Source organism: Gossypium hirsutum, chromosome A13, assembly GCF_007990345.1.
Source record: "Gossypium hirsutum isolate 1008001.06 chromosome A13, Gossypium_hirsutum_v2.1, whole genome shotgun sequence".
Taxonomy (NCBI): Eukaryota; Viridiplantae; Streptophyta; class Magnoliopsida; order Malvales; family Malvaceae; genus Gossypium; species Gossypium hirsutum.
Genome location: NC_053436.1, coordinates 86,144,188 through 86,159,489, shown reverse-complemented (window position 1 = coordinate 86,159,489; position 15,302 = coordinate 86,144,188). Strand labels below are relative to the sequence as shown.

Below are 15,302 nucleotides of genomic sequence, written 5' to 3'. Positions count from 1 at the left end.
TAAGATAAAAAATTATTTTTTAATGAGAATGCATTTAGCACAATTTGGCAGTACAATATTATTTAAAGAACAAAAAAAAAAGTGACCAAACCATCTTGCTTATTTTTTTTTTAGGATTATTTTAGAGATACCTAAACAGGTTAGTGACAAAAACATTAGGAAGAGCCAAAAAAAACAGTAGAAAAAGGTCAAAATTGTTAAAAATATTATCATAATTATATGAAACTTTTCTTATTTGGAAAATTTTAATAACTAAGGAAAATTATTTACTATTGAACACTTTTCATCGCGTTCTTATGAACACTTTTCATCGCGTTCTTATGATAAAAAAATATAAAGATACTCAGTCAATTAGTGATTGAGAAAGATTAATTTTTGTAGTAGAAATCTTTCTTGAAAAAGAAAGTAAAGAATAACTACAAAATCTTTCTTGAAAAAGAAAGTAAAGAATAATTGCACTATTATTATATTGAACTCTCCAGAATGGAAAACAATCTTTGTGTGACATGAAAATTTAGGTTCAATATTTGAAAATTTAGGTTCAATATTTAATATCTTTAATTGTACTTCTAATTACCAAAAAAATCTTGTATCTAATTAGATTAGATTCTATTTGATGAAAATTTATTCATTTTGAATTTAATAAAGAAATGGAATAAGAAATATTATGGAAACATAAAACATAAATATTTTGGATAAAACATTTCATTAAATACATAGATTTCATTTTTTTCTAATTGATCTATTATCTTATTGTTTTCCTTTGACAAATTAAAAAAATTAAAATCTAACATAGACCTTGAAAAAGGGTATGCATATTGTGAAAATAAAATAAAGAACACAAAAATTTTTACGTGAAAATCTTTTCGAGCAAAAATCACGGGCAGTGGAGAAGAAAATTCACTATGTCGAATTCGAATTATTACAAGAGGAATAGACTGTGTATATTTATAGGCTTGTGAAGACTGAAACACCTTATTCTAATCAATATCAAATAGATAGAATTTAATAAGGTTTAAAAAATCTTATTCTAAAATAAAATAAAATAAAAGTGTAATTTTATATGGATTCTTCTTTTATTTTATTTTACCACTGTATTTTATTTAAATAAGGATTCGGGTCACTTAATTCTAACAATCTCCATCTTGACACGAATTCTCAATGAACAAGTTCTTTATCACGAACTCTCAACGAACAAATTCTCCACCTTTTCCATAAAACCCCTTAAGGGTTTAACATCAACAACGAACACCAACCAAGTCTAAGCAATGTTCAAACTTGGTTATAGGAACTGACTTAGTCATCATATCTGCAGGATTTTCATGAGTACTAATTTTGCTCACAACAATATCACCACAAGCAATAATACCACGAACAAAATGATACCGAACATCAATGCGTTTTGTTCTCTCATGAAACATTTGATCTTTTGTAAGAAAGATGGCACTCTGACTGTCACAAAATACTGTGTTGTTTTGAAGGTCTTTATTGAGTTCACTAAAGAGTCCCTTCAACCAAATAGCTTCTTTACAAGCCTCAGCAATCGCCATGTACTCAACTTCAGTGGTAGACAAAGCGACTGTAGTTTGCAAAGTGGCTTTCCAACTAATTGCACAACCTCTGATTATAGAGACATAACCTGTGAGAGATCTTCTTCTATCAAGGTCTCCAGCAAAATCAGCATGAACATACCCAATGGCTCCATCTCTAGTTCTTCCAAACTGTAAGTAAACATCAATAGTACCTCATAAGTATCTTAAAATCCACTGAACTGCTTTCCAGTGTTCTTTACCTAGATTCGCCATGTATCTGCTAACTACACTTACTGCATATGATAAATCTGGACGTGAACAAACCATAGCATACATGAGAGATCCCACTGCACTATAGTATGGAACATGTGACATGTACTCAATCTCATCATCTGATTGTGGAGACAAAGCCGATGAAAGTCTAAAATGGGCTGCTAAAGGAGTACTAACAGGCTTAGCACTCTGTATATTGAACCCGCAAAGAACTTTCTCAATGTACCCCTTCTGACTTAGGTACAATTTACTTCCTTTTCTATCTCTGAGAATCTCCATACCAAGTATCTTCTTTATTGGTCCTAAATCTTTCATCTCAAATTCTTCACTTAGTTGGGTTTTTCTTATCTCTCATTTATCTTTTGCTACTATCAACATACCATCAGCATTAAGAAGTAGATACACAAAAGAACCAACACTTTTTTCTTAAAGTAAACAAAACTGTCAAAACTACTTCTTTTGAAATCATGAGAAGTCATAAAGGAATCAAACCTCTTGTATCACTGTCTTGGTGACTGTTTCAAACCGTAAAGGGACTTTTTCAGTAAGTAAAACATAGTCCTCTTTTTCTAATAATGTAAAACCCTCTGGTTGTTGCATGTAAATATCCTCCTCAAGTTCTCCATGCAAAAATACAGTTTTTACATCTAACTCCTCAAGCTCCAAATCATGCATGGCCACAATACCAAGCAAAGCTCGAATCAAACTATGCTTAACAACTGGGGAGAACACATCTGTGAAGTCCACTCCTGGAATTTGACTGTAAACCTTTGCAACAAGCCTTGCTTTATATCTGGGTTCTTCAACTCCTAGAGTCCCTTCTTTCTTTTTAAACACCCATTTACAACGAACAGCCTTTTTACTTTTAGGAAGTTTCACAAGATCCCATGTTCTGTTTTTGTGGAGTGATTCCATCTCCTCTTGCATAACAAACATCCACTTTTCTGAGTCTTCACAGCTAACCGCCTCAGAATAATTAGATGGCTCTTGATTCGCATCTATATCTTCAGCCACATTTAAAGCATAAGCAACTAGATCAGCCTCGGCATACTTCTTTGGAGGTTTAATTTCTCTTCTAGTTCTGTTTTTGGTGATAGAGTATTGTGGTGAAGAAGCAACTCTATTATCAATTTTTGTACTGGCTTGAGGAGTCGACTCTGTATTAATCTGATGCTCCACCTGCTTTTGATTTTCTTTATTGGAAGAGTCTTTAAGAGATAAGTTAGGTAGCATAGCAGTTTCATCAAAAACAACATCTTTGCTAATCACAACTTTTCTATTTTCAAGACACCATAACTTATACCTTTTTACACCAATTTTATAACCAAGAAAAACACATTTAATTAATCTCGATTCCAATTTTCCATTATCAACATGAGCATACGTAGGACACCCAAAGATCCTTAAATCAGAATAATTAGCAGGATTACCACACCATACCTCTTGTGGAGTCTTTTTCTCGATTGCAAGGGATGGGGATCGGTTGATCAAAAAACACGCAGTAGAGGCTGCTTTGGCCCAAAACGACTTTAGTAAGTTGGCATTTGACATCGAGCCTTTTCCATGATCGTTTTTTTCATTCATTCTGCAACGCCATTTTGCTGTGGAGTATGGAAAACTGTCAAATGTCTCACGATCCCTTCTGACTTGCACAATCTATTAAACTCATCAGAACAGAACTCTAAGCCATTGTTTGTGTAGAGGTATTTTATTTGTTTTCTCGTCTGTTTTTCAATCATAAATTTTCAATACTTAAATGAAGAAAACACATCACTTTTCTGCTTCAAGAAGAACGCCTAAACTTTTCTGGAAAAATCATTAATAAAGGTTAGCATATAATTAGCTCCACCTCTCGAAGACACTCTGGATGGCCCCCACAGAGCAGGATGAATATACTCCAATGTTCCTTTTGTGTTATCAATTCCTTTGGTGAATCAAACTCTCTTTTCCTTCCTAAAAACACAGTGCTCACAGAAATTCAGTTTGCAAATTCCTTACCCATCAAAAGTCCTCTTTTGCTCAATTCTGCCATGCCATTCTCACTCATATGCCCAAGGCGCATATGCTAAAGTTTAGTAATATCATCATCTGACAAGGAAGAGTAAGCAACAGCTGCATCAGCAGTAATAGTAGAACCCTACAAAACATATAACTTGGCAGTCTTTCTCTGCCGTTTCATCACAACAAGGGAACCTTTGGAAATCTTTAAAACCCCACTTTCAGCTGTGTATCTATACCCTTTTGAATCAAGATTGCTCAATAAAATTAAATTTCTTTTCAATTCTGGAACATTTCGTACATCACTAAGTGTTCTGACAACTCCATCAAACATCTTAACTTTAATTGCTCCAACACCTACGATTTTGTAACACCCCTTACTCGTATCTGAGGCCGGGCTAAGGTACGAGGCGTTACCAGACAAACATACAAACATTAAACTGTCCACACGAGTCATAGTCACTGATTATTTATAATTTGAGCTACAGAGCTCCAAATTAAGATCTGTAAATTTCCCCTAAAACTAGACTCACATATCGTTCCACCATAAAATTTTCAAAATTTTTGGTTTAGCCAATTAGTACAATTTATTCATTAAAATTTCCCCTGTTTCACTTTTTGACAGTTCTGACCTCTCTTCACTAAAAAATAATTATCTCACAGTACAGAACTCGGATAATGTTCTTGTTGATTTATCTTGAAAATAGACTCATTATGGATTTTAAAAATATAATTTTGAGCCTCTAATTATTTTTCTCCAAATTTTTGTGATTTTCCAAAGTCAGAACAGGGGATCACGTAATCATTCTGAATCAGTCTCACGAAAACATAAATATCTCAAAATATAGAACTCCTTTGCTGTCTATGTTTCTTTTATATGAATATAGACTCATTATTTAATTTGATATCTCATTCAGTCTCTGATTCAATTTATACTATTTTTGGTGATTTTTCAAAATCACGTCACTGCTACTATCCAAAACAGTTTTATTGCTAATTCACTCTTTCACACTTTCTTTGTATTAACCTCATTTTAACATACATATCACAAATCATTTTCACCATATTTCATACATCACAAGTATAGGCCCATGATCACAAGGTCACCATAAAATCATCCTCATGTATAACTTACTTGTTTATAACCTTACCACATCATGGTCACTTAATGAACACATCATTCACATAACCAAGTTCCTGCACATATTCATCACAAAACTCACAAAGCAATACATAGAGAGTCTCCCGTTGAACACTTCGGATCAATCCTCGATACTTGGTGGTTTCAGCACATAGCTCCACCCATCATATAGTTCGGCTCTCTTGTACACATGGTGAACACTTAGTACCACCCATGTGACCTAGCCAGTTTATCTCGTAGCTCTCTTGTCTACATGGTGTCCTTCACTTGGAACCACGCATGCGACCTAGCTACATATATCCCGTAGCTCTCTTGTCTACATGGTGTACACATAGTATCACCCATGCGACCTAGCTACATCATAATGTCTTGTAGCTCTCTTGTACACATGATGTGCACTCAGCACTATACATGTGACCTAGCTACATACCATCTGTATCATCCAATCTTTCCGAAGGTTCAACCAGGATTTCTCTCTCTTTTCCAACAATTTCACTAATCAAGTAATTATCCACAAACATATTTCCAATATTTTTATAAAATATCATAATACAAGTAATAGTGATGTATTACTTACATATAAACTTACATCTCATTTAATATCAACGCAATAACATTAAATTACACATTGTCTTATTAAAAATCATATGAACTTACAATTTCCCATAATATCCATAATCAAGAAATCACATTTATGTATGATAATTCAATGCACTTCATGTACCATAGACATATTTTTAAATCAATTCATAAACTTGGCACCATAATCATTTAATTTAACATAATTCAATTAATTCACTAAATTTAACTTTCAAATATAAATTACAGCATTATTATTGTATTATTATCATACCAACTTACATACTTTCAACACCTCGGATATCATAGTAAATATATCAATTTTACATTGAAACATGCATAAATTAATGCTTATTATACATATGAACTTACCTTGATATTAAAACGGCCATTTTACCAACTTTCCCAATTTTGGATTTTTCTCTCATTCTAGGTTCAAATCTCGTTTTTCGGGATCTAAAACATCATATTTTACTTATTTAATTAATGTACTATTCAAAACAGTCCTTAACTCAAACTTTGGAAAATTTACAATTTTGCCCCTAAACTTTTGCATATTTACACTTTTTCCCCTAGGCTCGGGAATTAAACTTCATCCCTTATTCTTATGTTTTATGACATGATGATCACTTTTCCCTTCTATGGAAACATCAAATTCTCACTCTAACATATACTTATGACTATTAGGTATTTTTACCGATTAAGCCCTTTTGCTCGTTTTCACTTAAAACCGAGTAGCACAAGTTGTCTAACATAATTTAAAACCTCATATTGTATCATAAAACACCAGAATGCACAAATTTTACCTATGGGTGTTTTTCCAAATATGAACCCTAGGTTGAATTATTGCTAGCATAAGCTAAATCAAGTTACCGGGACTCCAAAAACGTAAAGAACTTGAAAAACGGGGTTAGAACGGACTTACAATTGAGCTTGGGAAGCTTGAAAACCCTATCCATGGAGTCTCCCTTGGTATACACGTCCATGGTAAAGAAGATGAGCAATATTGGCTTTTAATTTTGTATTTTAATTCATTTTACCCCTAAATGACCAAAATACCCTTACTACTAAACTTTCCAAAAATTCCATCCATGTCCAATTTTTGTCCATAATTTCTATTTAAGACCTCCTAATTAATTTTTCAAATCAATTTCATACTAGAAAAATTCTAGAATGCAAGTTTTGCAACTTATTCAATTTAGTCCCTAACTTCGAATTAAGCACTTTATGCATAGAATTTCTTCACGAAATTTTCACACAATCATGCAATCATATCATAGATCTCAAAATAATCATAAAATAATTATTTATATCTCAGATTTTGTGGTCCCGAAACCTCTGTTCCAACTAGACCCAATTTTGGGCTATTACAGATTTTACACGAAGCATTATTTCTCATCAAAACAACACCTTCGGACACTATTTCGTAAGTTGTAAACCAATCCCGATTGGGACTCATATGGAAGATGCAGCCTAAATCAAGTATCCACTCCTTGCTCACTTTAGAATTGTTGACTGGAGCGACTAGAAGTTCACCATCGTTGTAGTCTTCTACAACATTAGCTTCACCAAAATTTTTTGGTTGTCTTCCCTTTTGATTCGCAGCCTCGCTTTTAATCTTGTTCTGTAGCTTATAGCACTCAAATTTAATGTGTCCTATCTTCTTGCAGAAGTTACAAGTTTTACCTCTATTTGAAGACTTCAATCTACCTTTAGATTTATCGCGAGGATTCTGTTTCTATGTCCTTCTACGATCATCATCAGCATTCCGATCTTGTCTTCTACAAACAATGAGACCCTCTCCTTGAGAATCAGGTTTAACCACAAGATGTTTCATCTTATCATACGAGGTCAAAGAATCATAAACCTCATCAACTGTGAGAGACTCGCGGCTATATAAAATCATGTCTCTAAAGGTTGAATAACACGGGGGCAACGAACAAAGTAGAATCAACCCTAGATCTTCCTTATCATACTAAACCTCCATGGCCTCCAAGTTTGAGAGAATTTCTTTAAACACTGTTAAGTGTTCGTGTACAGACGCACTGTGATATCCCAAATTAGGGCCTAAACGAAATAGTGATTTCGAAACCACAATTCTAAAGTAGAAAAATTTATTCTGATTAATTTTTCTAAACCTTGCTCTGATACCACCAAATGTAACGCCCCCTTACCCGAGACCATCGCCGGAGTCGAGCATGAGACATTACTAAACTTATTTTAGCATTTTAACAAGTTCAAACAATTCTCGTAGTAAATTGTCCATCTGCGTCACAGTCACTAAAAAAATCATATCTTAAGTTATGAAACTCGAAATCAAATTCCGTAAATTTTCCCTGAAACTAGACTCATATATCTACTTACTAATTTTTTTTCTATAATTTTTGGTAGGACCAATTAGTACATTTTATTAGTTAAATTCTCCCATGTTTCAGGGTTCGGATACTCTGACCCCTGTGCACTACGAATCAATTTGCTTCTTGTAAAGAGATCCAATGACCATGTCGTTTGTTTCTCTTAAAAATAAACTCAATAAGTAATCCATAAATATAAATTTTGAGTCCTAATTATTTTTACACAATTTATGATGAATTTATAAAGTCAGAACAGGGAATCCAGAAATCGCTCTGACCCTGTTTCACCAAAACGTAAATATCTCATAAAATACAATCTTTTACATATTTTGTTTCTTCCATATGAAAATATATTCATTAAGATTCAATTTCATATTTTATTTATTATCTAATTCTATCTCTACTATTTTTAGTGATTTTTCAAACTCAAATCACTGCTGCTGCTGCGTGATTCTGTTTTATAGCCAATTTTACCATTTTATGGATTTCCATAGATTAGTTAGCACATAAAGCATACGTGTTATCAAATATAATCTTGATTAGCCACTCCAATAGTTTATATCATAAGATTATATACACAAAATGATTATAATGCTATACATGCCATTTTCCCAAAATGTACAAGTCATTATACCGAAATAGTTTGTTGATAGTGTGAGCACGCCTCCGACCGTTCCCGATCTCCTAGCCAGCTTGAAAAAACTACAAAGAATAGAGAGGAGGGAGTAAACATAGTTGCTTAGTAAGTTCACATGTAAATAGCAAGTAACATAACCATGCAATAATACGAAATCCACATTTGCATAATATCGCCAAAGCATTCATATCATATTTCTCATTCATGATCCTACCATATTATTGTTATATTGAAGTCTCAACCCGAGGGTTAAGTACATACCTGTACAAATTTTCTCATTCACCCATTACAACAAAACAGGTTTTTGGCAGCGTTTTTTTGGGCCTATAGCGGCGCTAATAAGCGCCACTAAAACTATTTGCGGTGCTTTTACAAACGCCGCAAAAACCGCCGCTAAAGACGACGCCGCTAACATTTTGTGCATTTATGAAAAAAACGCCGCTAAAAGTCATGACCTTTAGCGGCGCTTTTCCCACAAACGCCGCTAAAGGTCATGACCTTTAGCGGCGCTTATCCCACAAACGCCGCTAAAGGTCATGACCTTTAGCGACGCTTTTCCTACAAACGCCGCTAAAACTTATGACCTTTTAAAAAATTATTTTATTTTAATTAAATAATATTTATTTCTATGTTAAATATTATATTATGTTTAATTTTTGAAATTTGAAATCTAAACTATATACTTTTAAGGATAAATAAAAAATATTAATTAAATTAAATTTTCTATTAAAATTTAAATTTCAAAACTAAATATAAAAACTAATGAATTTAAATTTAATACATAAACATTGATTCAATATGTAATTTAATACATAAAAAATAACACACACAAACACACAAAGTTTTACAATTTCTAAAACAAAATTCATCCTCATGAGAAAAGAATGCCAATTCATCATCACCTCTCATTAATCAAAGGAAAAAAATCAAAAAAAAAAGAAACAATATACAACAGAAGGCTGGTTCAAGCTTATGTGAAGCCAAAGTATTGCCATGCCTGCATATAACTTAGAGAAGTCCTTTGATGCTTTCAATTCAATCGCCAGAAAATCCAAAACACCGAAACAGAAAGCCAAAGTATGCACCTGTAAGCCAAAGTCAGGCCAATAAGGAAATCACTTATACGACCCTCAAAGCCACATATGTCAAAGAACATTATCTGATCTCTTTGAATTATGATATGGAAAGATAAATTTTTAATAATGCCACCATAATGCAAGAATTAAAATTTGTTTCGACAAAAGTCATTGTTCATGTTATTAATCATGTGCCTTTGCATGTACATGCGTTGCATCTAAAACCTACATAGTTTAAATAAAAAAATCACCAAATCCATGGCCTATCCTTAAACAATCTATTATTTAGATATGTAAACAAGTCAAACAGAAAGCAACTCATGGCAAAGCATTTTCCTGATCCACTATGTTAGTTGTTTTTATCTTTATTTCTTCCCCGAGTTCAATTTTAAACCTCAAAATATCTAAATATATTGATGCTCAGAATGCTTAATATTGCGGACAACCAACACAATAGTCTAAAACTGGTTTATCTACGATGAAAAAAATACTAAATTGTAAGTTACATAGAGAACAATTTCAATTATTTTCACTTCAGAAAGCACCAAAAGAGTTGAACAACCTGCCTAAATTTCATCTGTTAAGGTGGAAAACCTCAGTTACACAAAAGCCTCTCTCAGCCTTTTTGAAATAAATAACTAGCAACTACTATGAATCTTATAGCAAAAATATATATAAGAACAAGTATCTTACCTCTACAACAAAAGGCCATAATTTGCTCAATTGCTTGTTCAACCATTTTGCCTAAAAGGACAACATAGTGTAAGACAGTAAGCAACTACACTGCATAAAATCTTAACACCAAAATGGAAACACCTTTTTCTACACCTAACACATGCAAATGTATCTAGTCTTTGAGATGCATATTTTATGCCTTGCCGCATAATGCTTTGACCTAAACAAGATAACACGAAAACAGAGTTACAACCAATTATAACCCAGATGAAACAGGGAAGAAAAACGAGGACTTATATTGATCAACCTGAGAACAAAACAATACAAGTAAAACGTAGAAAAGTCTTGCAAATACACCAAGTTCTTTCGAAATCAACTACATCAAATAAATCAAAAGAATATATAAATGTTTTAAATGGAAGAGAGAAAAAAGCTGATTTTTTTCATTAATTATAACTAAAAGTTCACACGGCGATAGAAACTAATGCTATTGGAATAATATCTTAAAACAAATGTAATATAATAAAATTTGCTATTCAAGTGATGGAAATTAACTAATTAGATCTGCTATTCAAGTGATGGAAATTAACCTCGCGATCAAAACGACCTTGCCTGAGAAGTGCAGGATCTAACAAATCTCTACGATTTGTAGCAGTCGAAAATATAACACCTTTGCCAGTATCAAACCCATCAAGCTCTATTAGTAGCTGATTCAAAGTAGTTTCCCGCTCCTGAGTCGCTGCATTATTATACATGTGGTCTGTTGTTTCCTTGAAAATCCCCTGATGTCTGATCAGATAGAAAGAAAGAGAGAAAATCATTTACATATGATCTTAAAGACAGCTATGTTTTTCTCCTCTCCACTAAATTCATCTATAGTTATCTTCCTACTCATAATTGCAATGATAATTGGCCTGTAAAAGGTACCGAATGTAGCCCATTCTCAGTGTCTTATAAAATACCATAAAAGATAACCAAGGCAACTATATTTCCATTTCCAATCACTTGATTTAAATCAGATGCAAAATATCAATGATGAAACTTTTAGCACCAAAAAGAATCAATTAATGAGAAATTTCAGTACTTGCAAAAAGGATGCAAAGTTAAGTCAAATTAAGAAAATGGCGATGCCTTTTTAACTGATCTTATTCAGCATTAAGCTTCCAGTTATCCAACAAGGTGGTTGAGATTTCAAAATAGCTGGGTTACAATATCAGACAAACCTTTTGATGAATAAAACACTATTAAAACCAGTAACAGAGAGTTGGACAAGCCGATTTGTCAATTGCTTGCCTTGATTTATGCACAATTCCTAATTGAATTTTTGTTTATCATTTAGGTAGAAGGTCATGGCATTCACTCTTCCAATATATGATGTTGACAAATCAAGATTGAAGAGGACAGAAATGAGTTATAGATATGTACTTGGATCCCGAAAATAGAAATGCTTTTCTTTATTTTCCTAATAATTTACCACTATACTATTTATTATGCTATTCTTTTCTTGGATTTATATCAGAAACAGGTCTTGGGAGTTGAAATTTGTGGGGATAGCGTATGTACTCACATGCTCAGTATACCCTCAATAATTGGGTATGGTAAACAATTTAAATACACATACTAAGGTCTCTAGTTTTGTCCAAATATTCACATAGACTTAGTTGGAAAAGTAGGATAAATTTGATATTAATTAGCTTACCTGCATATAAAGCAGTTCAATGGTTCCACCATTTCCAGCGGACAACACGTTTGTAACATCCACAGCTCGGCCAATCACGATACCATGAAGGCCGATCTTTAAGGATTTCAGTGACCTACATGAAAAAGAAAACATATATTGATCAATCAATTCTTCTCCAAATTTGAGCCAAGAAACATATCTTTTCAGTAGAAAGCAAAAATGAACTTACTCTTGTAGGATCTAGTCCCACAAGTCCGTATGCACGTGCTGCCACACCACTGCAACCATGAGAAATAGCAACGATTCCAATAGAATCCGGACCAGGCTACACAGGTAAGAAAGATATTAGCAGTAGCCAGCAGGTAAAATTGGCGCAGGCATTTGGAGCTAAGATTACTATTCATCAAACAAGAAGTTTTAACAAGGTTAGCTCTTTTTCTTAACTAGCATAATGATATTGGATTACTATTTAATTCAAGTTATGTTCTACAAAGGGAGCAAAAAATAAGAGATCCATTTGAGAATATCATATGCATGTTTGAGTCCCAAGGTACAATCTACCTGGAATCTGTATGTAATGATTTAAAAGAAAGATAACAGCATGCTATTACCTAACAATTGGTTCTCCAGTTTTATCTTTATCAGTATTAATTCATTATTAAAAAAATCTGTAGATTAAAAAATTTTAAAGGTAAAAAGAAAAAGAAAATCCAACTCATATGAGAAACAGGGAAATATTAGTAACCAATAGAAAAATGAGAAAGTGGGGTTGTCCTCGATATTGACATAACAAATATGGGTTAGGATGTTGCTTAGAAGATTAGCAAGATTTTATGCTTTGTTATATAAATAAGAATTTATCGATAATGACAATGAATAATGGACTACATTAATATAGTTTAATAGTATTTTACAAAGAATAAAAGAATGATGACAATACAGAGAGAGTTACCTTCATCCCAGACATTTGGACCCACTCGACAGCAGTTCCAGTGGCCTTTGAAAGAAACTCTGTTAAAGTTTCCTCTGCAATGTGCAAAAGTCTGGAATGCAAAAACAAAAGCACATAAGGCGCACTAGCAATTATACAGCAACAAAACAAAGATTCAATTTCATAGAGAAACGAGGAATGAAAGGGACATAACAATGGGAGTGTATAACAGTGACAAAATTTCCTACTACTACTAACCTTGCAAGGCTGGCATCCCTTGGCGGATGTTGAGGAGTCAAATGGTGTTGACCGCTCGTCACTACCGATTCACAACTTGTATCCGTGGTAGCTAAAGTCGTCTGCAACCACAACAACAACCAAAAAAAAAAACCACTGCAATTAACAAAAATTCCCATATTTGAAAGCAAATCAAACACTTTCAAGTAAAGGGTACAAAAAAATTATAATATGATTGTACTGTAAAGTCCTCTTCTTCTTCTTTTTTTCCTTTAAAAATATGAAACGTGAAAGGGAAGATGAAGTTCTTACATTTTGAGTCTGTTGGCGGAAATAGTTGTTTTCATAAATAAGCTGTGAAACTTACTTTTGTAACCTATCATTCTCCTCCATCAACAGTTTATTCATAGCTGTCAACTTCCTATTCACAGCTTGGAGGCGTGATGCTTCTTTTCATTGTTTTTCTCTACATCTGTGATTAAAAATAAACAAAAATTCAACAACCACATAAAATCATCAAAAAATGGCGGAACCATTGAACTGCTTTATATGCATATAAGACTCTATACGACACAACCCGACCTTCAACGCCGCCGTCTGGTTCACTGCCATCTCTTCTATCTCAAAGTCTAACTGGAAACCAAATCAAGACTGCTGCTGGAGAATTTCTTGATTGAAAACAGCAACGAAGGGTGAGATAGGGGTGTTTTGAGAATATGATTTTAGGGGGAAAAATTAGGGGTTTCAGAGGGGGAAATTTTGGGAATATAACCGTGCCCTTCTGAGATGATTTATTTGTGGCGTTTTTTATAAAAACGCCATTATTGTTAACATTTTGTAGCGTTTTTCATAAAAACGCCGGTAAAAAATTATTTCATTTTAAATAAAACGACACTGTTTTGCTCTCTTAAAAGTTTTTTTTTAATTTTATTTTACTTCAAAAAAAAGTTTTTTATTTTATATGTTAAAAATTATTAGTTAAATAATTTTATAAAATATTTATTATTACTATTTTTTATAAATTAGTTTTTATAAATAAAAAATTAAGTACTCTGAAAATAAATATCATGTATTTTAATAAGAAAACAAATAATAAATGACTGTAATTAATTATTAAGTAAAAATTATCCAATGTAAGCAATTAATTTCTCACATATCAAATTTTTATTAAAGATTGAGACGTTAATCATGATTTTATATTATTCTTTTCCGATCTAATCTCCATTTCATTAAAGATATTTCTTCCTAACTAAAATATAACTATTTTGCTAGAATTCGATGTGGAATGATTTTTGATTTTGTATTTCATTTTTATTTGTTATAATCTGGTCCTATCCAAAATAGATAGTTACCTATCCATATCAATGATCTGTTACTTTTTTTATTTATTTATCAATGTTTTTTTAAATCTAATATTTAAATATATCAAATGGTTTAGATTAAATATTTTTAAATATAAAAGTATTAATTGATTGTAAAAAATTTCATTATTTAACAAATCTTAAGTAAATTTTAAATCCTAAACCATTTAATATATATAAAGTTTATCTATTATCTCTTAAATAATTTAAACTATAATCATAATTTTAATATATTAAAATTAATATTAGCTTTTTTACAATTATATAAGAAATTATTTAATATATAAATTAAAAAACACTAATTAATCTAAACCCTAAATTCCTAGCCCCTAACCCTAAACCTTAAACAATAAAACATAAACCCTTAACCCCTAAACCTTAAACCTCAACCCCCCTAAAACTTAAACCCTAACTTTTAACCCATAAACCATAAACCATAATCCCTAAATCCATAATACATAAACCTTACAATAGTAACTCATAAACATTAAACCCTTAACCATATATCGTAAACCCTAAATATAATGATAATTAATTCAATATTTTAAAAATAATACCATCTCCTAAAATATAATGATAATTAATTCAATATTTTAAAATTAATACTATCTCATTTACAATTATATAAGAAAATATTTAACATATAAATTAAAAAACAATTAGTCATATACCAAAAATCTTTAAAATTATTTTAAATAATAGTATTTTAATTTTTTCCATTTTTGTGGCGTTTTAAAAAAAACGCCGCTAAAGATCCAGCATTAGCAGCGTTTTTTAAAAAGCGCCGCTAAAGGTGTACTTTTAGCGGCGTTTCTCAAAAAAGCGCC

The 15,302-nt window shown here is 32.1% G+C and overlaps 1 long non-coding RNA gene across 4 annotated transcripts; it reads right to left on the bottom strand.

The window, feature by feature from the left end:
* Positions 1 to 9,279: 9,279 nt before the first annotated feature.
* LOC107895074 (uncharacterized) lies at positions 9,280 to 13,937 on the bottom strand. 4 transcript variants are annotated; one of them, XR_005908097.1, is made up of 9 exons: positions 13,697 to 13,937; positions 13,482 to 13,586; positions 13,136 to 13,236; positions 12,899 to 12,989; positions 12,176 to 12,271; positions 11,965 to 12,079; positions 10,856 to 11,054; positions 10,284 to 10,334; positions 9,280 to 9,599 (listed from the first exon to the last, which is right to left on the bottom strand). It is a non-coding gene; the product is annotated as an uncharacterized lncRNA (long non-coding RNA). The 4 variants fall into 4 exon arrangements; XR_005908096.1 differs by having other exon boundaries at positions 13,427 to 13,586; positions 13,697 to 13,922; XR_005908095.1 differs by having other exon boundaries at positions 10,284 to 10,485; positions 13,697 to 13,892.
* Positions 13,938 to 15,302: the final 1,365 nt, after the last annotated feature.